General features: G+C 28.9%; 1 protein-coding gene and 1 non-coding gene across 13 annotated transcripts in view; one reads left to right on the forward strand and one right to left on the reverse strand.

Annotated features, from left to right (window-relative positions):
• The window catches only part of LOC129610003 (probable phospholipid-transporting ATPase IA), a 133,785-nt gene that overhangs the window by 36,861 nt on the left and 69,346 nt on the right, over positions 1-27,578 (forward strand). The window contains exon 1 of one of the 12 annotated variants that reach the window (XM_055522307.1): positions 17,387-17,490. The exons of 10 other annotated variants lie outside the window; for them this stretch is intronic. The gene's annotated coding sequence lies outside the window, so the exon portion shown is untranslated. Of the gene's footprint in view, positions 1-17,386; positions 17,491-25,340; positions 25,360-27,578 lie in introns of those variants that run through there. One more of the 12 variants, XM_055522309.1, reaches the window with a different exon arrangement.
• Positions 16,342-16,425, reverse strand: Trnal-uaa (transfer RNA leucine (anticodon UAA)). The gene has a single exon. It is a non-coding gene; the product is annotated as a tRNA-Leu (tRNA).

The raw sequence follows: 27,578 nt of genomic DNA on the forward strand, positions 1-27,578 counted from the left end.
AATCTGACACTTCCATTGGAAAGTTTACAACAATATCAAAAACAGTTGGCACCATTAAAAACATCTCAACAATTACAACCAAAATTACAAAAAAAATCCTCATCGGTTGGTACATATGGATCACAATTACAATTGCATTATAATTTTCAACAACAATCATCGCAACAACAACCGCAGCAAGAACAAAAAGTACCGCCATTAGCACAAACTGAAATACTATCAGACAATCAATTATTACAGCATACGCCAAGTGAACCAAATATTGAATCATTTCTAGCACGTAATGACCGTAGTATATTGCGTTTTGCTGATGATAGTACATCAAATTTAAATTCATTAACGACACCTGGTTCTGTAAATACAACAACATCATTTCCACCATTTTCACAACAAAATTTATATAATAATAATAATAATAATAATAATAATAATAATAATAATAATAATAATAATAATAATTATAATAATAATAATAATAATAATAATAGTAATAATGGTTATAATTTCAATTCATCATATGTAAATAATAACGATGATCGATTTTCAGTAAATACATGTGGTACTTCTGGTACATCTGGGCACGGTATTGGAGGGGGAAGTGGTTTTATTTACAGTGCAGGAGGTAGCGGTAGTGGTAATACGGTTGGTGGTAGTATAAGTGGTGACATACTGTGAGATTGAGGCATCCTTGGGCATTAGTTCCACCAGCGTACATAAGATATTGCATGAACATCTTGCCGTGAAAAAGGTGTGTTGTCGATGGATCCCAAAAAATTTGACGATTGCACAAAAGAAGGCTCGTGTCGATTGGAGCAAAGAAATGTTGAAAAAATTCAATCGCGGTGCGTCAAAAGACGTTTATAAGATAGTCACAGGTGATGAATCATGGATCTATGCATATGTATAGGTGTTCCAAGACGAGCCAAATCCAACAAAAGTTGTTCGTGAAAGAAGCACATCGAAGCAAATGATCGCGTTTTTTTTTGGTATAACTGGTCATGTGGCCACAGTACCTTTAGTTGAACGTAGGACGGTCAATTCTGAATGGTACACCACCATCTGTTTGCCGAAAGTTTTCGAAGAAATAAGGAAAACAAACAAGCGCCGGCGAATCATTCTTCATCATGAGAATGCAAGCTCTCACAAATCAGCTGAAACAATGGACTATTTGAGCACTCAAAATGTCGAATTGATGGGTCATCCGCCGTACAGTCCTGATTTATCACCCAATGACTTCTTCTTATTCCCTCACATCAAAAAAAAAATGCGTGGACAACGATTTTCAACACCTGAAGAAGCAGTCGATGCGTTCAAAAACCATGTTTTGGAGGTGTCTCAATCGAAGTGGAAAAAGTGTTACGAAAATTGGTTTCAGCGCATGCAAAAGTGTCCCTCGTACTTATTACCTTTTTCTTTTTTTCGTTTTATTTTTTGGCAAGGATTTTACAATCTTTTGGCAAGAATTTTTAAAATAATATTGGCTTTGAGCAAATTTTCATTAAAATGTTGTGTTAAAGATTATCCTGCAAAAAAAAACAAGTTTTAAAATTTTTTAAAAGTTAGGAGAAAATAGAAAAATAAAGAGAATTTTCATTTTAAAATGTTATGTGTTTTTAATTAAACCTCTTTGTTCGACATTTATTTATTTGCGGGAATCCACAGCTCATATTGTAGATTTCAAGGGGACGGAGTGGGACAGGAGTAACCCCCCAAGCCACCGCAGCCATTCTTGACTTATTGTAGCTTCCCCACGCTCCCACCTATAATATCCCCGTCCCAAACACAAAGTCGGATATATCCTCTTCGCGCCAGCCCATCGGCAATTTTGTTGCGCGCATGGCCACTGTGGCCCGGCACCCAAATGAGCGTGACTCTGTTCTCCGATGCCGATTCCGCAAGTGCAGCAAGGCAGCCCCAGAACAGCTTGGATGTAACCTGAGCTGAATGAAGCGCCAACAACAGTTCAGCCTTGCTGTCCGAGAACTGATGGTGTGGTTTCTATACCCCCTTTCTAAATTGATTCTCAGACAGATTTTTATTGCATGTATTCCGGGCGGACACCGTATATATTCGAACCCACACCAGACTCCGTCTTAGACCCGTCTGCATACCACATGCTCGAACCCGTCTCAAATACCGGGTCACTCCGATCACACGTCCATCGATCGGGAAACAGAACCCTGTGCTTACGGTCGAAGTTGTACCGCGGCAGACAGGCATTCCACATGGTTATTCTTAGAATCGGATCGCTCTCAATGAAGTCTCTGTAACTCCCGTGGATCAACTTTAGTCCTCGCCAGAGAGAAGTCGGTAAGTCACTAGTCGAGCTTCATTCAGCGGTAGGAGCCGTCCGTATGGCCCCGGTCACTTCTAGGCAGGCCAGCTCATGTAGCTTTTCCAGCTTGGCCTGCACAGCCCTACGGCACCATACAATCGACGCGTAGGTGACGATGGGCCTAGCAAGGGCCGTATATAGCTACAGTCGTATCCTGGGACTGATCCCCCAGGTCCCACCGATGAAGCTCCTACACGTCTGTAAGGCCGCCGCAGCCCTTTCGATAACTCTATTTATATGAGTATTCCAGGAGAGACGATCATCCAGGGTTACCCCCAGATACTTCACCTCCCTAGAGTAATCTATCCCTGCTTCTGCGTCTGGTGGAGGCGACCAAAGTGCTCTTGCTTGGATATATATATAACCCAACGCCTTCGCACCACCTTTCCACAACACGTAAATTTTGCTGTAGAAGATCAGAAATAATAATCTCAAATTTGCCCCGTACGAAGAAGGGCACATCGTCGGCGTAACCCGAGACACGTGCCCCGGAGAACCCCGCTCTGCGGACACTCTTTTGCAGCGAAGTGTATCGTCAGCTATGGTGGACTTAATAATCTTATCCTGTAGCATCCCATCTGCTCGTCGTCGCATCAATCCCTCGTTTGTGCAACGACTCACAGATGACAAGATATGGAGTGTTGTCAAAAGCTCCCTTCATATCAGGGAAGCAGCCAACTGCCACTTACCGCACCTCCAGTAAGTTTTCAGGGACCCTCACCAGACTCTGTAGAGCGAATACAGTAGACCTTCCCGACTGATAGGCGTACTGAGACTCATGTAAGGGATTGCTTCCCAGTGCGTTATCCCGTATAAATTTATCAATCATTGCTTTTAATAGAAAAGAAATAAGGCTAATGGGACGGAAAGACCTTGGGTGGTTGCTTGGTCGCTTACCTGCCTTCGGAATATACGTCACTTTAGCTGGTACGAAAAATTTCTAACAGTGTTCTAGCTATGTGTTGGAAACCCCTCTGCAGAAACGCAGGATATATCCCGTCATCACCTGGAGATTTGAAAGGCCTGAAAGAGAAAACAGCCCATCTAATCCTCCCATCGTGAAGACCAAACGGGATCGTTGGCAGTCATCCCTCCTGGGCCAGGATCCCCTCGGTGGAATGACAACTCATATTACAACTCATATTAAAAAAGGATGCCCTTGGTTCTGGACAGCTCATATTACAACTCATATTAAAAATTTCCCATGACCAGAATTTCTCATAATAATTGGACCTACTATATGGTCTAAAAAAACAGTTTATAATATTTTATTTTTATTTACGTTGTTAAATTTAAAAGAAATATATATACCATTTGAGATATTACCTTAAATGTGATAAAAATGTATAAAAAATATGGCAGTTGGAGCGGCATTGGGATAAGGAGGACAGAGAGAGACAGTGTGCCGGCCTTATTTAAATTTTTAATGAAAATGTTCTTTTCATAAAAGTGAATCCATTAAAAAATTATTAAATTATCCTTATTTGTTTGTTATTGTTGTCTATATATGTACGTAAATAATGATTGTTAATTTTCAATATTTTTATACAAAATATTTACGTGTATACATGTACATATGTAATATATATATATATATTATTCATATAGTTTCTTCCAATTAAATTATTTTACTTTATATTTATAATATACAAGCTGTATGCAATTGTTAATTTATATGTGTATAATTTGATGTATATAAATATAATTTGCGCATGTGTGTGTTAATATGTAAAAATTATTAATTTTATTTGTTGGTATACTTTAAAATTTATTAAAAATATAAAAATTTATTAAAAAGTTAAAGGTGAATAGATTAATATTATATATAAAAAAAGAATATTTTCATAAAAGGATAATATTCAAATAAACCAAGATTTATATATATATATATATATATATATATGCATACGTAAGAGTATGTATGTGCAATTCTGTTTGTTTAATTGTTTTTAAAACTTTATTGCTGTATGTATAGTTCAATTTAAAAAAAAATCTAAACTATAGATTGTATATTACTTTTATATGATTGTATATTACTTTTATTTAAATGGTGTATACTTTAGTTACTACATAAACAAAAAGTAAGTCTTTTAATAAAGCAATATTGTTTGTGTGTGTGCTGGCAGGCGATTGAAGGCGAGCCGGAAGGAGATATGGAAAGTAGGGCAAGAAAGCAAGGGCAGAATTTGATAGACTGCAACCGAAATACTCAAATATCCTGAGCAGCTAAACGCAGAACATTTCACTCATGCATAAAATCAAGTTAAATATACGGTAGCAAAACCTGACTTACATCGAAATTAACTATTTAAAAGCTTTTTACAAATAAATGTCTTTGAATATTATGTCGAATATTCTGGCCAAAAACTATAAGTAATGGGGAGCTTTAATTCCTTGTATAACATGAACCTATCGGCAAGCAGATCCGACAAACAAGTGGAGGTGGATTGGACGCTTTCTAAGAAAACCCTTGAATAACATAGCCAAAATGAGTTTAGAGTAAAGCCCACAATGTTCAAGAAGATCTGGACACTCGAATTTTTACAAATGTTGTATGCTTCGTTCTAGAAACAGATTGATGGTTTCAGTTAACAACAATTTTTCAAAAATTTTTGATATACATAACTGGTATCAGAGATTTCAGCTTGTATGACTTTGACTCATTTGAGGGTGTTCCTCTATCTCTATCATAATAACTTCTGCTTTCCAAGGATTAGGAACATACGCTTGGTTTACTACTGCAATCATCAATTTTTTCAAAAGTGTTAATGCTTGTGTTAATTCTCTTATTATCTTAGCAGCAATGAAATCATAATCTGGAATCTTGTTGATTTAAGTGATTTTAGTGTACTCAATCTGTTCTATATACTTTTCATAGTTGCTAAATAATTTATAACTAACCATTAAAATAAAATTTCTTCCTTTTTCCTCTTCTATATTCATTTAAATTTTAAATTTCTTTTATGTATTTTAATGAAATACTTTTTTATTCTTGATATTTTCATATACATATATTATATCCTTTTTTATTTGATTTTTTTTTTTTTTTGTGAAAGTCATATACCGCATATTTGTTTTACATTTTATTTCTATTCGCTCTCTTGTGTATTACAAAAAAAAGTGAATACACATTTCATGTTTATTAAAATAGCACTAATTATCATTTTGGGAACACACACAAGTTATTTTTTATTTGAAATTGTTATTTTTTACTCTATTTTTATTTTCTATAATTTTTTTACCTTTATTTTTTTATTTTGTTATTGTTACCATTTTTATTATTTTTTTTATTATTATTTTTTTTTATTATTTGTTTTTTGTGTCTATTTTTTTTCATTTAGAATTTAATTAAAAAGAGTCATTAAAAATGATAAAATGATGTTGTATGTTTGAAATGACTTTGTATGTTCATATATGAATATGTGAATGTGTTATGAATGCACATATTATATGTACATATACATATATAATTATATATATAAACATACAATGTGGCATAATATTGTATGGAAAAATTATGATGGCATGTTAACAAAAATTCGATGTGGTGAACACAAAATTGACCGCAATGTGAATTGCCTAGTTTAGTTAAAGTATTACAGAAGATTATTGAAATTCCTTTTGAATACTCACTTCAGTTTTAAGGAAGTTAGCATGCTTTTATTTAACATACCTAGAAAAGTCTAAATATGGCTCTTATTCACCCGAATTCCCTGAAAATGTTAATTTCACTTTGGTTTGAAATGTTCACCCCACTTCGATGTGAGAGCTGTGACCTTTTCAAAAAATTTAAAGATTCCGACAGACCGACATCTCTCTAAAAATAGTTTGTTATGCTTCCCGAAAACTCAACATTAGAAGTTTGGTGCCATCACATAAATTCCATTATTGAATGCAATACGGTCCGTATTTATAAGAAGAACGGCGATACTCAGTATCTATTATTGAATGTATGTATGGTGTTTATGTTTGTATCACGTTTGTAGATTTGATCTATGTTATGTTTGCATATTTAATTTTGATTTATGTATGTGTGAGTTCAGAAAATAGAAAATGTCACCATCGTAAATTTCCTGTTCTTGCGAATGATGATATATCTTTTTTATTTCTGACAATATTATATAATTAGGCAGAAATCAATTTAAACCTGCCAATACAAAGGGGCAACATAATTTTTATTTAAATACAACTGTCATATATATATATATATATATATAACTTTGCCCACAGGAAAACTTGTGATCATGGCCAAACCTACGTTATAGCTTTTTCTAGGTTACTGAGTTCATAATAAATTCCGATAGAGCATTTATACTAATCGACGAAATTTGCAAATTTTAGCCTACTGCCCTCCCAAATAATTGGAAATTAAGCAGGCAACGAGCTTGCACAAGTACAACAGATGCCTCTCATCAGTTTTTATCTAGAGTTGACAGAAAAGGCAAATGTTACTCTCCACCTTTGTCTATTTGTTTTTAATCACGGAAAAAATGCTGTCTTTCTGATCAAATCCAACAACATGTCTTTTAATTAATTGATATTTGACTATGAATTAATATGTCACATAATAAAAAAAATAAGTAAAAAATAAAATTCAAAAAAAAAAAGAAATTGAAGAATATCATCTAGATTTTAATCCTAGAAGGACATTTAAGGACATTTTATTTTAATGAGAACATATCACTATGGAAGCGTTAATGAGGTGTAAACTAAACTAAGAAAGTCTCTATTTCTCTTCCATTTTGATATTCTGACAATTTATCTGCTTGGATTATTAGTTTTTTCACATGTTTTTTTATTTTTATTTAAAAGTGAAGGTTAGTTAAAAACAGAGGAAAGGGAAGGTTACCGTTGTTCTATTTTTTTGTTGTTGAATAATTTTTGCTTGCTTTGCAGAATGAATTTTACATTCAGTTTATTTCAATATTTATGTTTGTATTTTAATATTATATTTGAATTCGCCTTCATTTACCAAACAAATAAAGTTGTAAAATCCTTATGAAAGAAAAATTTTCATTTTTAAAAAAGTGCTTTTTCTCTCTCTGTTGTTTTTTTTTTGTTTTGTTTTCATCATTGTTTTTTCTTTCCTTTGCCATCAACGTCATTTCAGATGCATTATCATCATTTTGTTAATCAGATATTGTAAGAAAAAGAAATGAATACTTTTTTTTAGTATATTTCGTTAACATAGGTAATTAAAACAAGTAAAAACGTTTCAGTCGGTATGAACCGATTGAATTATACCCTGCACCTTTCATTGTTGTATAGCAATTACTCAAACCCGTGAAACCATTCTATAGAAACTTCACGGATACCAAGTTTCGTGAACTACCAAGTTTCGTGAATCTGACTTTATTATTTTTCCAAATATTTAAAATTAGCTTTTGGACTTGTATGGCAGGTACCCGAACCTGTCAAGCAATTCCACTAAAACTTCGCTAATATATTTGATCTATAATTGGACACACAACTGCCAAGTTTCATGAATCTAACTTTATTACTTTTCCAAATATTTAAAATAAGCTTTTGGACTTGTATGGGAGCCACTCGAACCTGTCAAGCAATTCCACCAAAACTTCAGAAATATCTTTGACCTATAATTGGACACACAACTGCCAAGTTTCATGAATCTGTCTTTATTATTTTTCCAAATATTTAAAATTAGCTTTTGGAGTTGTATGGCAGGTACCCGAACCTGCCAAGCAATTCCACTAAAACTTCGCAAATATATCTGATCTATAATTGGACACACAACAGCCAAGTTTCATGAATTTGACTTTATTATTTTTCCAAATATTTAAAATTAGCTTTTGGAGTTGTATGGCAGGTACCCGAACCTGCCAAGCAATTCCACTAAAACTTCGCTAATATATCTGATCTATAATTGGACACACAACCGCCAAGTTCCATGAATCTAACTTTTTTATTTTTTCAAATATTTAAAGTAAGCTTTTGGACTTGTATAGGAGCTACTCGAACCTGTCAAGCAATTCCACCAAAACTTCAGAAATATCTTTGACCTATAATTGGACACACAACTGCCAAGTTTCATGAATCTGACTTTATTATTTTTCCAAATATTTGAAATAAGCTTTTGGACTTGTATTTGAGCCACTCGAACCTGTCAAGCAGTTCCACCAAAACTTCAGAAATATCTTTGACCTATAATTGGACACACGACTGCCAAGTTTCATGAATCTGACTTTATTATTTTACCGAATATAAAAATTTGCTTTTGGAGTTGTATGGCAGCCACCCGAACCGGTGCAGCTATCTCATTAAAATTTTTAGAGCATATGTAGAATATAATTGGACACATGTATACAAAATTTTATATTTGTACCTTTATTAGTTTTTGAAATAATTAAAATAAACTCTTTGAGTTGTATGGCAGCTACCCGAACCCGTTGTCCGAATTGGTCCAATAACAATAGGGTTCGTCCTTGGCACAAAAGAAGCAACTTGTGAAATTTTGGTGTCGATGGCATTATTCGTTTTTAAGTTATCGTGCGATCGGACGGACGGACGGACGGACATGTCTAAATCAACGCAGAATTTTACGCTGAGCAAGAATATATATATATGTCCATACCGCAGATGACTCCTTCAAGTAGTTACAAACTCCATATCAAAGTTAATATACCCTTCACGAAGTGCAGGGTATAAAAAAAGACCGAATAATATTAAAAGTAGAAGAAAAACTGAATAATATTAAGAGTAAATAAAATTTTGATTTTAAAATTTTTTTGTTTTACGTAACCTGACCATGTTATGATATCAAATAAAGAGTATGCTATTTCTATTATTAAACTGAATGGGGGTACACTTAAAATGAAAATATTTTCTTTATGAAAATGAATAAAACTACTTCCATACCCGGAAGAAAAATTGAAACCATTTGTAAAGTCAAAAAATATTAAAGGTAATATAATTTTTTTTTATTATAATTTTTTTCAAGTAATTAGTAATATTACTAACTACTTCCAATTGGAATTACAATAGAACAAAAGAAATTAGAAAAAACAAATTTAGAAAACATTTTACCATTTTATATAAACCATTGTAAAAGTTAAAAATGTGTTGAAATTGTATATTTTCTTTAATATTGGTTGCATTTGAAACATGATAATAAATGATAGGACGCATTTTCCATAACTCTCGTCTTTTCTGGTTCACTGCGAATATTGGCATTTTACGCATATTTCTTGGTCCGAATCAACAAAAAGGCTTTAGTACAATAAACTAAAGGATGGCCTCAGCTTCACGTTTTTCATCACATCGAAATTATTTTGTTCCAACAGGTTGAGTCTTTTAAGATATTCGCGTACTACCCAGGCAGAAATCAAATAGCAATCTAAATAAAACTGCCTGACATAATCAATATGTCGCACCTGCAGTAAGCCCTCTTAAAGCATAAATGGGGTGCATCATAGATAATATAACATCATTATTCTAAATATTCGTCTTTTCGTAAACTAGACAATTCTTGATTACAACTTTAAAAATAGGTCACTTAAATATGACAAACTTTAATCTAAACATGTATACCTGAGCACCTTTATTTTCCTTTTTGAAAAATTAGTAGAAATTTTGGGCTGTCAAAGATTAAAGGAGTATAAAAATTTCAATTGAGAAAAAAAAGAAACAAATCAAAAAAGCCACAATCCAATTAATTTCTATTATTACGAATGTAAACAATTCATGTGTAAAATTCTAAACGTGTAAAAATTATTTCATAGTCACACCAATTTTTTCGGCATCATCATTTGACTATGCTAGTGGTGCAATTTTTTTCTCATGCATATCGTAAAAATAAACAGTAAGTAAAACAAAACAGTAAGTAAAGAATAAATTATCAAAGAATAAATTATCAAGTATCAAAGCTTTCATTGTTGAATTTAAATAAGCGTAATATTTGCCATAAATAAAAGAAACTATTTTTAATTTTTTGATTTTCGCAATATTTTTAATTGAACGTGTAAACTTTTTGATGTTTCATTGTTTCCTATAAATGAAGTAGTACTTCATTACAAGTAATAATGATGATTTTTTTCATTTTAATTATCGATCTTTTCGGGTCACTGATGACTTAGAAGGCACCTCAATAGGCGAAGCCTGCAAATGGCTGCTACCTTTCCCTTGGAAAAAACTAGCCTCCAGGGTTTGAAATAGAAAGCATGATGCCAGTGAGCGTACAAAATCAACACTCGCGACCTCCCTAGGCGTGCAATTATGATTCTCTACGTCTGCAGCTTAATTCCAGAGAGTTCTGGGAGCGGTATTCTATTAGAGCATTAGTGCATTTCTGTTTTCTGACCTAACAGCTTTCGCTTTGTCTTAATATTGTCGATCCAACCAGCATTGGAAATCATCCATACGACTAGATGCAATAATCCCCAAATCACTCCCATCACTGTCGTCCAGCAGCTCATTAATCCATAAATTTACATAAAAGAAAGAATTGCAAAACTAAAATTAAAAATTTTTAGAAAATTTTGTTTACATTAAAATGTAAATAAAATGCAATATTTACATTTTCAATTTCTTTTTTTTGTACATAATAGAATTTTTTCTTTGTTTACATCTAGACTCTGCAATTTTTAACAGATTGACTTCATAAAATTTAAAATTATTGGTAAAGTCGAATGCACAAAAACATTTTTGCTTTCCTAAATTTTAATTGTATTTAATTGGAGTGCATCATTCAACTAAAAGCAAAAAAAATTCTATTGTAATATTTAATTTTAATTACTCGTATGTGTTTATTTTTTGAATTCCTAGAATCATAGAACCAGAACAATTTTATTTGTTATTTTAGAATAAACGAACGGGTATAGATTTTTATTTCTTACTTCTACTCACAAAAAATAAAATTAATTTTTTCTTTATTTTTAAAGATGTGCACATAAATAAAATTTAAAGCTTTCTTTATAATATTAATTATTATTGTTGTAACATAATTTTAATTTTGTTATTTTGAGAATATTTATAAATTTTTGCAGTCTAAAATTGAAGCGAACAGGTTAATTTATTAATTTGCTAATTTTTATTGGATGTTCCAACGAAAATCGTGTTTATTAATGTGATATTTAAAAATAAAATATGTACGTATGTATGTATGATTTTCTAAAAAAGAAATTTTAATTAAATGTTTATGTACTCACATTATACACTAGTGGCCAGCTAATTTTTAAAAATTAAAACAGGAAATTTTAATGTTTACCACCGTGCTAAAGAGTAGAGTTGGTTGCAAGACTCATTTTTCTGGCAACAAACGCAGCATTTATCGTCGCTACAGACTCTATTAAACTTACTTTCATCGAAAATTACATTTTCGGAAATTCTAAGTAACGTTTTATATTGTTTAAAGAAACAAGAGGTTTCTTCTTGTCAATGCACCCTCTAAGTCCTGCGTCTAATAAACGTTTGCTAGCAGTTTTCGCAGACACTTCTAAATTTAAATCTTTTTTCAGTTGTTGCTGAATCTTGGAAAAAGAGCAAGAAAAGAATCTTTTTAATTTAAACGTACTATAGTTCTATCTTTTATGACCGTTGTTTTTTTTTCATTTAAGCTTTATAACTTTTCCAAAAACTGTTGGTTTTGTACAAAACATCGAGATCTTCCTATCAGGGTCGAAATTTGGCCCTTACTAGTACATTTTTCAAACACACTCTAACTTAACAGCCTTTCATCTGGAGTTCAGTGTTTTCCTCTCCCCATTTTCCTATTTTATGAATACTTCCACAATATTTCTTAGCAATATTTATTTCTTTTTAATATAGAAGCTCTAAAATTCCAAAACTCAATAATTGTTAGCTTTTACTATTAAAATTATTAAAATAATTGTTACTTTTGCACACTGTCTTATTTAGATGTCCACAGTATAAATGAAGAAGTACATTTAAGGCGTCTGTTATATCGAAAACAAAAACTCCCGTTATCTGTAAAACTTTTTTTTAAATTTTCTAAGCTAAATCAAAAAAATATATAGCCAATGCTTTGAAATTCTGAGAGAGGAAGGCAGTCAAAAGATTAATATTAGCTAGGGTGTCTTATTTAGCTGGCCACCAGTGTATGTATAAGTTTCAGGCTTCGAACTACTCCTACATTGACTTAAAATCTCTACTGTCTTTTTTGCTTTTTCAAATTTTAAGTATGACTGCATTCCGGTCTCAGATAAGCTCAATATTAAATATGAAATTGTTATAGATAACTTAATTTCACTTAAAGTTTTAAAAATTTAAAAAATATTTTAGTAAAAAATATTATATAAAAATAATTAGTAAAAATTATTAGTAATTTGGAATCCAAAATAAATTTAATTGAATTATTTCCTATACTTAAATAAAGTACATTCCATTAGTAAACATGTACACATACATATATATACCATCGTCACTTCTTCAAAGGCATAGTGTGATCCAATAACTATATGAAATAAGGTGTGTACCTTCATATATTTTTATAGAAATAAGTATGTATATTTATTTTTACAATACACGTACCTATGTAATTTCATATCTACTTATTAATATAATGGTGAGAAAAATAACAGGTGAATATTTATTTTATACATATATATGTGTGTCTGTACAAAAATGACCTAATACCAGTTTATTTAAAAAAATTCTATAATTTCCTTGTTATTTAGAATATCTATTCTTTTATATACAACTGTATGTGTACATTTGTATGTATATAGGAATACATACAAAATTGATTTTTAGGTTAAATATGTAATGTGAGGGTTTCTCTTTTATGAAAAAAAAACCTAACACAATAGAGTTAAAATAAAATTTAAAAGTAAAAAGTTAAGGATAAAATAAGTATTGAATTCATTTTAAACATTAACTTGAATTGTGCTACTAATTGCAAAAGTTAGGCTATCCGGAAAATTACCAAGGGCGCGTGATTACACGCATCCTTTAAAATTTTTTCATAGAAATAGAAAAAGAAAACAATAGAAATTTTTGGAAATTAAAACAACAAGTTCGGTAGCATAAAAAGCTGCCATTATTTCACCTTCTAAAATTGAATAATTGTGAAATTGTATAGGTCGATGAAAAAAATTCATAGATTCTTGCCTAATTATTTTGTTGCATATTGTAACAATAAATGCAAAATCGAAATGTAATTCAAATAAAACAAAAATACAAATTCAAATTCCATTCTAAAATTGTCGCATACATTGTATTTGAAACGTTTTTGTAACACAAAAGCTACAAAAACGCTTCAGCCGGGCTAAATCGGTAGATTATACCCTGAACCTTAGTGCTCTGAATATAAACCTGTTAAGCGATTTCATAAAAACTTCAATTTCACGCATATTTTCAACTATTTAATATCCATCAGCTTTTAAAGTTATATGGCAGTTACCTGAATCCGTGCAGCCATTCCATTAAAACGCGTTGTCCGAATTGGTTCACTTACAATAGCAGCTTGTAGACTACTGAAGAACGATACCGAGAGAGGAACGATGGCTTATTGTAGTACCCTCACATTCATATCCAACTTGTATTATCCTGATTCAAAGTAAATACCCTGAAGTACCCCTAGGGAAATGAATGCGAGCTCCTCAATACTGAAAAGGCTCCGCCCAAAATCATCCGAGCATTCTGACGGGCAGAACAGTCACACAGAATATGTATAGCCTTACCATCCCAGGAGAATCTTTGGAGAAGGTCCTAGCAACTATGAAGAAAACTTCCGTGAGCGATATGGAAGGAACAACTTCTCACGATAACATCCCTCAGTAGTCCCCCAGCGATAATTGGGTTCCCTTTCAATCACAACGTCAAACCCGTCTCTAATGGCAGATATTAACAGTCCACAAAAGGGGGCGAACCGTAATCAATTTCGTCGCCCCTGTTCTGTCTGTTTGTTGATGCCAGCCCCCCACAGTTCCAAACCTGCTTTGATGCAGCCTAAGCCACCAATGCTGTCTGAGAGCACATAGATGTCGAGATTTTAATATCTCCTTTCTAAATTGACTATCAGACAGATTTTTTTTGCATATATTTCAGCAAGTTGCACGGTATAAATACGCTTATCTAGTTCTATGTGAGTTTCAGCTCATAAATTTGCACTCTATCTGGAGCTTCTTATTCATTAAAATTCATTCAACGTTTAGTTGTTTTGTACAATTTAATTATTTTTTATTGTTGTTTGAAATATACATTTTTTTTGTTTAAATTTTTTGGTGTTGTAGAAATTGTAAACACTTATCTTTTAATTGTAATTATTTTTTGTATATTCAGTTGAATTAATAGAAATTACAACCATGCGTCGGTGAATATGTTGAAAATTGGAAATGGAAAAAAAAATATACATATATGTTACATATACGAGTATGTATATATTTTAAAAATTAGTATTGTATTGTTTCATACAATTTCAGTTTAATGATACTGAAATGAAGAATGTGAACTTAGACAAATGAAGTCAAATATCAAAAATTTGACGATTATTTTATGTTTGTATATTGTGTTTCGAGTCGTCTGCGATACTAAATCTGTATAAGTGTTTTTGTCAAGTTCTACTTTATATTGACACCTAAGTACATAGTTTCTTATAAATTTAGAGTGACATTATGCTTTTAAAATAAGAATTTCTAAAAAATTGTAATTATACAATAATAATAATAATCTTATGATACTAAAACATGAAATATTTCTAAAAGCTCAACTCCAGTTAAATTATAACTAAAAATATAGGTTTCTTTGTCAGAACGTGATATCTATCTTTTTGCCATTTCGAGCAAAACACCATTGAAATTTTCTTTGCGTTATATTTGTTTTACTAACATAAAACATGAACTAGTGAAAGTTAAATAAAGATGGTTTAAAAAATCAGCATTTTAAAATTTTGCTACTAAATATTACATAGTATTAAAATTTTAACATATTTTTCGACATCAAATAAGATATACACTTTTTCCAATCGAAATTAGTATCAATCAGAACTGACTAAGTTCACTTATCTCGTTTTAAATATTTTTAAACGAGTACTTCACTTATATGAAAATAACCAACAGGAACATTTAAATATGAAATGCAGAAATGAATATTTGCAGATGTTTCATAAATATAATATATAACCAATTATAATATAAATAACCAATTGTTCCAAAAATTTTTAGCAAGGATTTTTTTTAAACTACTGAAAAAATTAGTTTTTTTTTTTTTGCATTAGAAAGCAAGGCTGTAAATTAGCAAGCAAAGACATCATGTTCTGATAGAAAACCGTAGAAATAGCTATCTTGGAAAAATATTGTTTAAAAAAATTTTATATAATTTCAAAAAAGTCAATATAAAATTTATATTTATATTTACTATTGTAAAATTACTACACAATAATTATTGTTGTCGCATATTCGTGTTATTAAATTTACTTTCAATCATCATCGTAGAATTTATTATTATGTTAACAAAAAAAAATACATACATTTGGTATTGGTATATATTATCATTACTCCTCCTGGTGTTAAAATTATGACCAATATAAAAATTTCTAATTGAATTTATTGCTCGTCATAACCTTTATGATTAACACAAGAATGGAAAATATATTTTATCTTTTCAACTAGGTACTAATGTACGAATACGTATACATATTTTTAATTTTAATTTAAGATACGTTTTTATTTATTTCGTGCTATTTATAAAATTAAATTTTGAAAAATCACAATATTATATAAATATACAATATAAATTACATTTGTACTAAAACAATATTAATTATCATTACTCTTATTTTATTTTCTTTTAGGTAAGCAGCAGCATATGGAAATGGAAGATCTTTAAATACAACAAAAAATATATTCAAAACTTCTTGAAAATTTAAAAATAACGTAGAATAGGTATTGTATGTATTTCAGTTTGATTTTGCTTAAAATGAATTAATTTTGAAAGGTGATTGGTTATTTGTAAGGTTTAAAATTTGCTTAATATATTTTAAATTTTTTTAAACTTTAGTTAAACAAAATGGCTAAAAAAAAACTTTTCTTTGTCAGGTGTGGGGTTCGAACCCACGCTCCCATTAGGGAACTAGAGCTTAAATCTGGCGCCTTAGACCGCTCGGCCAACCTGACTTGATACTTTTATTTATATTTCATTCAAATATATATATATATATATATATATATATGTATATATTTTCAAGTTATTTGTATACAAAACTATAAGAAAAAATTCTCTCACGTACCTTAATCTCTTTTTGAATTTGTTCTTTCATGTAGAAACAAAAAAAAAAACCTGAAAATTAGTCAACATAGTCACGTCTCTTATTGTTTTTGAGCTCTTATAATTCTGCAATGGTGAATAATATTTTCAGTGCTTAAGTACATTTCCATGAATTTAATTAATACTAAGAGTTTTTATTCATTTATTTTACTTGCTCATAAAACAATTTTAAGAGCTTTTGTATTGTATGTGAAAAATTTTATGAAAAAAAATATGTTAACCTAACTGCAAGTACTGTTATTATGAATAATTAAAAAGTAAAAAAATCTGTTATTATGTAATAGGTACCTATACATTAAAATTGAAAAATTGTCTTTGTACATATGTATATCATATTGAAACTGAATTTCTTTATTGAAATTTTAAAATAATAATTACTTTATCGATTAAAAAGCTTTGTTAAGAATAATAAGGTATCATAGTGAAACTTTCACTTATTTAGCTTTACTAACAATTTCTTTATGCATGTTGTGTTCTTTTTTATATAGCAAAATAACTTTTAGCGGTATTTTTGAATATAACAATTAATAAGTATGAGGTTTGGAAATTCATATTTTCTAATTTAATTTTTATTACTTTTTCTACAGGCAAAAGCTTAGAGCTCACAAAATTAGATTAAAAAGTCAACTCACAAATATAAATTATACTTATCAAAGTGTACTTTTCAGTAGTTTTGCTTGTATACTATAGTACTTGGGCTTATAGCAGGACAGCAGGAGCAGAATGGAAAAACTTCTAAAAAATGTAGAAAAAGTATGTAGAAAAAAGCTCTTTCAAGTTCAAAACTTAATTAATTTTGTGTTAAGACAGATCGCATTTACATGATTCCCGGTACGAAAAAGAAGATGGAAAGAGAAAGGAAAAAAAAAATTAAAAAGTTAAAAGTACCTATTACAAAACGCTAATATACATAAGTACGTATTTTCTGTTGTGACGCTATTTAAGTAGGGGAAATACAATGAGTGTTTTTTTTGTTTTTTGTTTTTAATTTTTTTTTTCTTACTCACCTTTTTTTCTGAACATTTCTATATGAGAACTTTTTCAAAAACATTCAAAAATTTGAGTTTCGTTCACTTCTAAAATTTTTCAATTTGAATTTTTTATTTTTTTTTCAAATGTAAGACTATAAAGAACAAGGTAGAATAAGAGCGATTTTCTGTAACAAAAATTAAAATTCATATAGAATGCACATATGTATACAAGTTGAAGTTGTGACTGCCCCCAATGAAGCGAAAAATAGTCTTAAATTCTATTTTATTGCTGGTGATTTGTTTGATATCACTTGTTTCCATGCGCGTGTAACATTAACGTATATGAAAAATACTAAACTGCTGATTGGCGATTTCGCTGTTGTTCTATTTCAACTATTTTTTCTGTTGGATTTCTAATATTTTTTCTTATGCATGTATTATATACACACTTCCCTACATATAATGTACGAACAATTTTTGTCGCTTACACAGTTACAGTATGCTTTTTGTGGTAAAGAATGTCAGCATTTTGTACTTTATAATCAGGGTTGCTACTTTTAGTGATTTCGAAGGTTTTCAACCAAAATTGCGTTCTTTCTTTCTTTTTGTTACATGGTTCCCTTTTCTCCATATTGGTTCTTTCTTCCTGTTTTGGCATAGAATTTACCAAAAGTAGAAATATAAATACCAATTTGAAGTTTAATATGTTGTTAACTGTTTCATTTTCACATGTGTTGAAGTTTTTCTTGTACAAAGAAGATTAAATTATAATCCTAACAAAGTCTATAAAAAAGTTGAAATAATAAACTTACAAATTATTTTTTTTAAATTATACACATGTAAAATTTTAAACGGGGCGCCCTAGGCAGTCGAACATTTTTTCCGTTTAGTAGTACCGGCCCTGCATAAACCTATTTCTTCTTTATTTATTTTCTGTTGCTTCTTTCATATTGATTCAATAAATTTGTTGAAATAGTCGATGTACGAACCCCGAATAGTGTGTATAAAAAAATTATAATTTACGGTTGCTATACTGCTACAAACATACATGCACACGTAGGAGCACAAATTTTGTATAGACAAATAATAGAGAAAAAAAATAATAGAACCGTTACTATAATGATGTAGTAATAGTAAATAGTATGATGTCGAGTCAATTGTGTACTGTTGTTGTCGAAATGCGTCGGCTAAATGCATTTTCGTAAATTTTTTAATTTCGTTTTTCTACATCGTTTAATCACTATAATATAGTTTTTTTATGTTTAAAAATTAATTTAAATCTTAAAAATCATCTGTAATAAATTTTATCTTAAAAATTATGTGTTATAATTAAAATTCAAAAAAAATATTTTGCTTTTGTGTTTTATATTTATACATGCATACATATTATGTAGTTTGTAGAAATTTAGAAAGTTTTCTATATTTTTTTTGGTTTGAGAAATTAATAAAAAAAATTAAAATTCCCCAATGTGTAGTGAAAATTTTTTCTCTTTTTCGCATGGTTTTGATTTTTATAAATACTTTGCAAATTGGTTTTTTTATTTTTTTTTTATATTTCATTACAAAAATAAATATTTCGTTGCAAATTCTTGTTAAATAAAAATGCGAATTAAATGGAAAATAAAAAGTGTTTGATTTGTTTTATAATTTGACAAAGTGTCAAAGTGCAGTGAAATTAATGTCAATTTACGTCGAAAAATTTCTTTTCTTACTTAATAAGTGTGCATTAAAGAACTGAATATTTTATGCAAATTTCCATTTAAATAAAATTCAAAATAAATTCGTCATTTTTATCTTATCAATCTATTTTGTTTTTGTAGCAACTCGGGTATTCAAATTTTTTTGAAAATATGAATAAACAGTTTAAAAAAAGAAAACATAAAAAAAGGCAGGTGGTTTAAAAATTCTATTTATTAATTTTATTGTTGCTTTTTTTTTTTTAATTTGCAATAACAGAATGCATTTGGTTGCTTCTGGTTCACATTGCATGGGTGTATATACTTATTTGCGTAATTTTGAAAGTATGTATATATGTATATATATATTTATATATATTTATGTGCTTTTGAGTGCTTTTATTCATTCATACTTGTCCAGCGACATTTTTTGTTCTAAAATTTCTATTTACTTAAATATTATAAATAAGTAGATTGTTTTTAAATATTATAAATAAGTAGTATTGTTGTTTTTAAATTAGCTTTGGAAAGAAACATTTGTAATATTGTAAGCTCATTTTTAAATGTCTAAGCATATTGTATTTAAAATTTATAAATTGATTATATGTATACACTATGATGGAGTGTAGAGCTGAAATGTCTAACAATGAGTATTTGAATTGGAATATCTTAAGCAACATGTTGAACAACATTACACAGAAAGTTGAGTTAGAAAATTTTGCATTCATTGGATGTTAATATCTTACTAACATAATTTTGATCTTATCATTCCTGGACGGACATATATTTTATTCAAATATCAATTTAGTGTAAGAATTCGATAAATAATTGCATGCATGTATTATGTTTCTGGATAAACTTCATTGTTTATAAGCCTCCAATTTTCTCTCCTTTTATTGTATTGTATAATATATTCATATATATGTATATAGCGTATATAATTCTCCTTCAGTATTTATTCAGATGCGTCCTCAGTATTAGATAAATACCATATCCAATACTATGTATATCGAATACCAAATAATTTTATTCTCTAAAATAAAACTAGCAATTTTTTTTTAATTGTTATTTGTTTATACCCAAAGTTCCAGATATGTACATATATACATATGTATGTACATATCTGGATCCATTTAAAATTGGCATTAACCATGGCGTCATGCTTTTATATTTATTTTGTTTTATACTTATTTTGTTATATTATTAGAATCACTATAGGTGCTATAGAATAATTTTTTTACTAACAAAAATAAGAAGAATAGGAAACTTTTGATTATACTTATGAGTGTTTGTACATATATACATACATATTTATGAATATATTTAATTATTTAAATGAATTTTAACTTTTTCCATCAAAGTTTAGGTCAGAATATCCGCATAATTGATATTTTAGCTTTAGCATTGAAAAGAGGCAAATTATAAAAACAAAATTAATATTTATTTCATACATACATATACATACAAACATAATTTGAAATTGTCAAAATTTTTGTAGATTGAAATTTTATTTTGATTTGTAAAAGTACATCTCTTCATAGCTCGAGTGAAATGCAAAACATTTTTAAAATAAAATTTTTTAACTTTATTCCTCCATACAATGTTATTTTGTAGAAAAACAAAAATATATTTACAACAAATTGTGTTAATTGTTAAATACATTCGTTAATGGTTGTAATTGCAATTAACATATTGATATATTTTGTATATAAAGAGGCTGGTATGTAAAGATAAATATTTGGACAAATCTGCCAACAAAAGTGATGAGTAGGTATCACTAATTACTTAGTACTTATTACAGCGAAACCTTACATTTTTTTAATTCTATAAACGCAGAAAAGTAGTAGAGAACATTTTCTACCGCGATAATGGTTGATAAAATCAATCGTTATGTAAAACCCGTTTTTTTCTAAACGTTTGATATCGGTTTTCTTCTAGACGTTAAGCTGTACGAGTCTGAAATTTTAACTGCTTTTAAATACCAGCAGTTCATTTTGCTTTTTTTTTTAATTTTTTTTAACTTGAATTTCTCGCAACATTGTTAAATTTGAATTCTCTGCAGCTTATATTTCTGAAACTGCAAGGTTTCCCAAATTTCTATAAATGCAGAAAGCTAACAGTAAATGCCATGCTTTCAAAAAATATAATAATTTTTCACAACTTAGTTGCGAAACGAAACTATTTATGAAACATGTTTGAATGTAAAAATTTTATTACTTTATACGCCATGTGTTTACTTTAGAAAGCCTGCATATATTAATAAAATGATGTGCATATCGCACATTTGCGAGAACAATGACATAAGTCAAAATGCAATAAGTCGTAAACTTGCTTTTATTACTACTATATTTTAATATATAAAAGTTTTCTGTAACAAAATAAGACAGAAACTTCTAGAATAGTTTAGCCTTCGATAGTAATTTACACTTAGCTATAAATACTTTAAATTCCGGAAGCTACATTTTTGACTTGTGTCGTTATTCTTCCCAATGTGCGGTGTATTGTTATGAAATGGTATATCTCTTCATTATCAGTAAAATTTCAGTGAGTATATATTAAATATTATATACATCTCATTTAGTTAAAATTTTTTTCCTTTATTAAACAAAAACTATAATGAAAACAGTAGCTGTTTTATAGAGAAGAAAAACTGAAAAATTTTCATGTAAATTTGAATAGAAAACTTTATTTGTGTAAAAAAAAGCACATTTCCTAAATACTAAATGCATAAGAATTTTCACTTCAAAAACTCACTTTAAGCAGTTATGTAGTAGTAACAAACGGATGGCCGATAAATGAAACTTTATATTTGATAGATGAGAAAAATAATTTCACAATGAAAAAGAGCGTATAATTAAAAATGACTTATAAAATGATTTCGCTAACCTATGTAGTTAAAAATGTACTCTCATGATATAAAAAAGTTATTGTTTAGAAAATCAGGTAGGAAGGAGATTGTTTTAAGAGACAAAACATTTTTTGTTTTTCCTTTTTTAAAAATTAATTTTTAAACTTTTTTTTTATTTTATTTTTTCTTGGAATGCTGACAAAACAATTATCACATTTTTATAAAATATTAAGTACTTATGTCAAAAATTTTTTAAATTTTCTTTTTTTTATAAAATCTTTATTGTTTTGTATCATGCGTTTAAATAAGTAATATAATGTATGTTCTTTTTCGTACTTAATTTTGAATTAGACTTGGTGAATTTAATCTCAAATTATTTTTTTTTGGAATTAGAGCACCATATACATACATATGTAAGTAGTAAAAAAAATTAAAACAATTTGTGCAAAAACAAAGAAAAAATTATATTTTTTTTAAATAAACACGTAAAAGTTTAGAAAATTTTTTCAGATTTTTACTTTTGTCACTTTAAGGCTTCACTTTATGAAAATAATTGATTTAAAAAAGGTAAGATTTTAAGTTACTAAGTACATATATAACCACAAAATAATATGTTGTATTAGAACTCATTGAATGCCTCAAATTTAAGTTTGGAAATTCGAAGAAAAACCACAAAATCTTGCATACTTTTAATAATTTTTCTATTAAAGAATGCTTTACTTGAGTTACGATTTTATTTTCATCCAAAACTGTACTACGTGATTGAAATACGTAATCTATTATATTAAAACTACCTTTTAATTATCAAAAGACAATTTTAAGTTTAGATATTCTATTTACAAATTGACTTTTCCTTTTTTATTAACCTTCATACATAAATTAGAATTGTTTCAGTAATTTTATTTGTGAAATTTTCAAGCTTAATCTGAAACGAATTTTCAAAGGCAACAGAATGAAATTATTAAAAACAATAATGATTTTTTTTAAATATTTTAAAATATTAATGTCATGGTCCTTGTAGGTGTTTTTCATTTTATTAAATTCAAACAAATTAGTAAAATATATTTGAAAATAAAAATGAAAATATTTATTTGAAACCATTTTGTTATTTTGTTGCTTTTTTATTTTATTTTGTTATACTTATGTATATATGAGCATGTTTTCGGTATGTCAAATGTAAAATGACATAAATATAGAAAAACAATTAAAAAAATTCTCATACTGAATATTTAAATTATATTTGTTTCTCTTCATTTCAAATTTGCGCAAAAATATACTTGTTAAATATTATTTTAAGAAGAAAAGCACTTTAAATATGAAAATAGACTACGTTATATTGGACTTTACTGTAAATAATTTACTTTAAATAGCAGGTTAAAGTTTTAATAAAATTAAAAAAGTAATAGTTGGTCAATCAAGATTGAAACCTTGGAATCCAAAGGAAAGTAAAGGAAGGTTACATGCAATATTATCTAAAAAAATTAAAGTTTCTTAAACAAATTTCTGTAAATATGGTTTAAATTTTTTTTAAATAAAGTGCCCAAAAAAAAATTGTAATCAAAGAATTTCAAACCGACTTTCATTGTTTTCTTTTTTAAAATATTACTACATATGTTATTTGTAGTACAATTGTGACGTTAAAAAAACTAATAACAATTACATATGTATATGTATTAAATTTCAAAGAAACAAAAGTTATGCATGTGAATTGGTTTTGTACTTTTAAAATTTTGGTGACAAAAAATAAATATTAAGTAATAGTATTGTTAATATGTGGCATGCAATATCGCATGCTATGTTACAACCCCAAAAAAATTTATTTCAAATCATATGAAATTATTTCGAAAGGAGTAAAATGAAATTATTAATTTAGAAATATCAAATTAATAATTATTTAAGAATATAGCTTTAATTATAAAAATAATTATAAAGGTTGTATATGAATACAAAGTAATTCAAAGGGAAGCAAGAACTTGATTCTCCCTGAAAAGAAACAAAAGGTAGTATTTCACCGTTAAAGTTTTTTGTTGAGTTTTTGTTGGCGAGTAAAAAATTCTTTAATCAACTAATTCTTTAACACAATAAGATGTGTAACTGAATATTTAGACATTCTTTTTACTGAAATTTCTAATTCTACTGCAATTTAAGTCTAAGATTTTCATTATAATGACTGTAAGAATGGCACTCATGACTACATTATCATGAAAATATTTTATTTCACTGATTTGGATAATTAATTGATGAAGAAAAATAGTCCATAAACTATTGCGGATTTGATTTTTTAAAGAAAGCAAAAAAGATTTCCCAAATTTTTTAATTTTTCGAATTTATCGTTATTAGTTCATCTAATATTAACAAAAAATCAGAAACAAATCTAAAATTAAAATAAATAAACATAAATAAACTGTTTGTATACAATGCGGTCGGTAAACTACCTTTATGTGATAGCAACGGTAACCTACATTTTATGTGATGGCAACAAATTTTGCATATCGAGTTTTCTGTGGGAACACACTTCTTCATGATAGGGAATTGTAAATAAACTATTTTTAGCAACCTGTCGGTCTGTGTGGGCACGCGTATATCTCAAGTTCGGCTGAACCGATTTTGATGAAATTTTATATATGTATAAGTTTATTTCGACTGTGGCACGGATTGATCAACTTTTGGGATATATTGGGAACTGGACTTTTTAATGGCCTGGTTTACGTTTTTGATCATTTTGAAGAAAATATTCAATAGATTTAATTGAAACTTCATATATAAGCTTCATTTCAGTAAATTGCAATTTTTAATGTGCTGATATCGAGAAAAACTTCACTTACTCAAAGATCTGTGTGGGTACTGGTAAAGGGTATTTGGGTCATGAAGTTAATTCTTCGGGCCCATAAGGACGTACTCTGGCGTCTTTCAGGCGAGGTGCAAACCATTGGCATTTGCTTGCATTTCAACCTTGAAAGAGGATATTGGGAACAGCAAATCGTGATCATGTCAGACAGTCAAACTATCATCAGAATGATTAATTTATTTTCGATATCCTCCTGGGCCGCCTTGAGAGGCTCAACGAATTGGGTAGATTCAACTCGTGGAGAATTAATAAAGGAAATTTAGAGGTGGCGTTCAAAGTACTGAAGGGGCCTTGTAGATTTTAGAAGGAGAATGATGTGATTTGAATTCACTTGCTGGCAAGTTGTGTGGCCTTTACCTGCTGGAGAAGGGTAATATTGGAAAACAACTTACTCACTACAGTGGAGCTGCGTTTTCTGGTTACTCGAGTTCATAAGAATGGTGAGTCTCGATTGGTTGTTGTGAAAGCGAATCCCGCACCCACTGTAGATACAATAGATCCCTATAAACTGGTCGCAGTGCACTGTTATCTCATCTGTATAATCTGCAATCTACAATGAATTCTTGTAGTAATATTTATTTACACTTTAATTAATAATTAATAAACTCATAGAATTTACAATATAAGTAGTGAATGTCAGTACATATGTATGCAAATTAAAGTTATTTAAATACATTACTGATAACGCGTTATCGCTTTTTTTTGTATGTTTATACATTTTTAACCTCATTAGTGTGTAGCGGCTGATAATTACATATTTAAAATAAAAATAATGCTCATATTTTGTTTCATATTTGATTTAAAATGGAAAATAACATATGAGTTTCATATGGAATTAAGTAAAATAATAATTATCCAAGTAAATACATTTTTATTTAAATACTCTCACAACTTATTTTTCTTTATAAATTTAATGACAAACAATTTAATACAAGTACAAATCACTTTTATGAACTTTCTTAAATTATCTGCGCCTATACTAATATCTATTTATACATATTCTTTAAAATTAAACAAAATGTTCAGTATTTTTTAAGCCATAAATTAGTACCGACCGCGTTTCATACAATAAGAGGGGTGATATGATCACACCCAATATCGCATAATGTGTTTTACTTCCTCATGGTAGAGAAACGTAAATAAACTATTTGCGAAATGATGTCGATTTTGCGGCCTGTCGGTCTGTGTATGCAAACGTGTATATCAGGTTCGATTGAATCGATGTTGATGAAATTTTATGTGACTTTATTTTGGCTATGGGACGGATTGATCATATGTCAGGGATATGTCACGCCCCGTGAAGCTGGACTCTTTAATGGCCGGTTTTACATTTTTGATCATTTTGAGAAAATATTCAGCCGATTAACTTGAAATTTTATATGTAAGCTTCCTTGGACGAGACGAGAAACCACCTAACTTTTGGAAGAAATCAGATGTCAGCAACTGGACGTTTATTATGGGACAAATATACATTTTTGCCCATATGCACCAAAATTTAACACATGCATTCGTGGTGATAAAACAATGAGCTTGTAAAATTTTTAGAAATATCAAGGTTTGGAACCGGCAGTCGAATTTTAATTTTTCACCATATCTAGGAAACAATAGAATTTGTTGAAATTTAATGTACTGACCGTCAGGGTATTCAGATAAATAATGTAAGACTAATGGAAAACTTCATACTTGGTAATAAAAAGCAAATATTTTCATAAAGAGTCAAAAATTTTATTTAAATTTTCTACTTTTAATTCTTAATAAGTACATTCAAAATTTTAAATAGCTTACAAGTTTTGTGTATGAATTCTGGAAATATAGAAACATTGTAATAATAAATTTTTAACCAGTTTGCAAACTTTTACTGAATTAGTTAAACTTTTACACACAATTGACATGTTCAGCTCTACCTATTCTCGTTTTTCTATGCATAATATATATTTTTAAAAAGATCTTCCTACCAAAGGACGTATATAGCTTATCTTTAAATTTATTATCTTACAGACGAATTGCGACAAAAATTTTAAAAATAAAATTTTTATTTTTTCTTTTAAGCTTTTTTCGAAGAATTCATTATAATTACGTTTATAAACATAACTGTAAATATACTTTATGGAACGAACCAATGGCCAATTTTGTGTACACATTATTATCTTATTTTGTGAGAGATAAGGTAGTTTTTTCAAATATTCAAGCATTAAATATTATACGTCTTCATCAGATACATAATAATCATCAGAATGATTATTACATGACAAGTTCATATGTAAAACTAAAAGCAAAGTTCTTTACAATATACAATATTGTATAATCTTCATTTGTAAATTTAAAACAATAAAATTTTTTTTTTTCATTTAAAAATTCTTTGCATTCATCGAATGGCGCAGTCTACTTTAAAAGTTTATCAATTTTCTTGTTTGACTCTAACTCTTCTAACCTTCAAACACTTTTTTTGATTTCAAATACCACACGAATTCGAATATTCTTAAAAGTGTTAGAATTTTCTCTATTTTTAAAAAATCTAAAAACATATTGAAAATTCAAATCAGCTCTTAAAATTTATGAAGGTCATGAAAAATTTTTTTTTTGTTTTTCTTTTTGATACGCCTATAAAATTTTAAACCAAATCAAAAAACGAAAGAAAAAAAATTAATGGCGACAAATA

This window comes from Condylostylus longicornis, unplaced genomic scaffold (assembly GCF_029603195.1).
Source record: "Condylostylus longicornis isolate FDR11 unplaced genomic scaffold, ASM2960319v2 ptg000042l, whole genome shotgun sequence".
NCBI lineage: Eukaryota > Metazoa > Arthropoda > Insecta > Diptera > Dolichopodidae > Condylostylus > Condylostylus longicornis.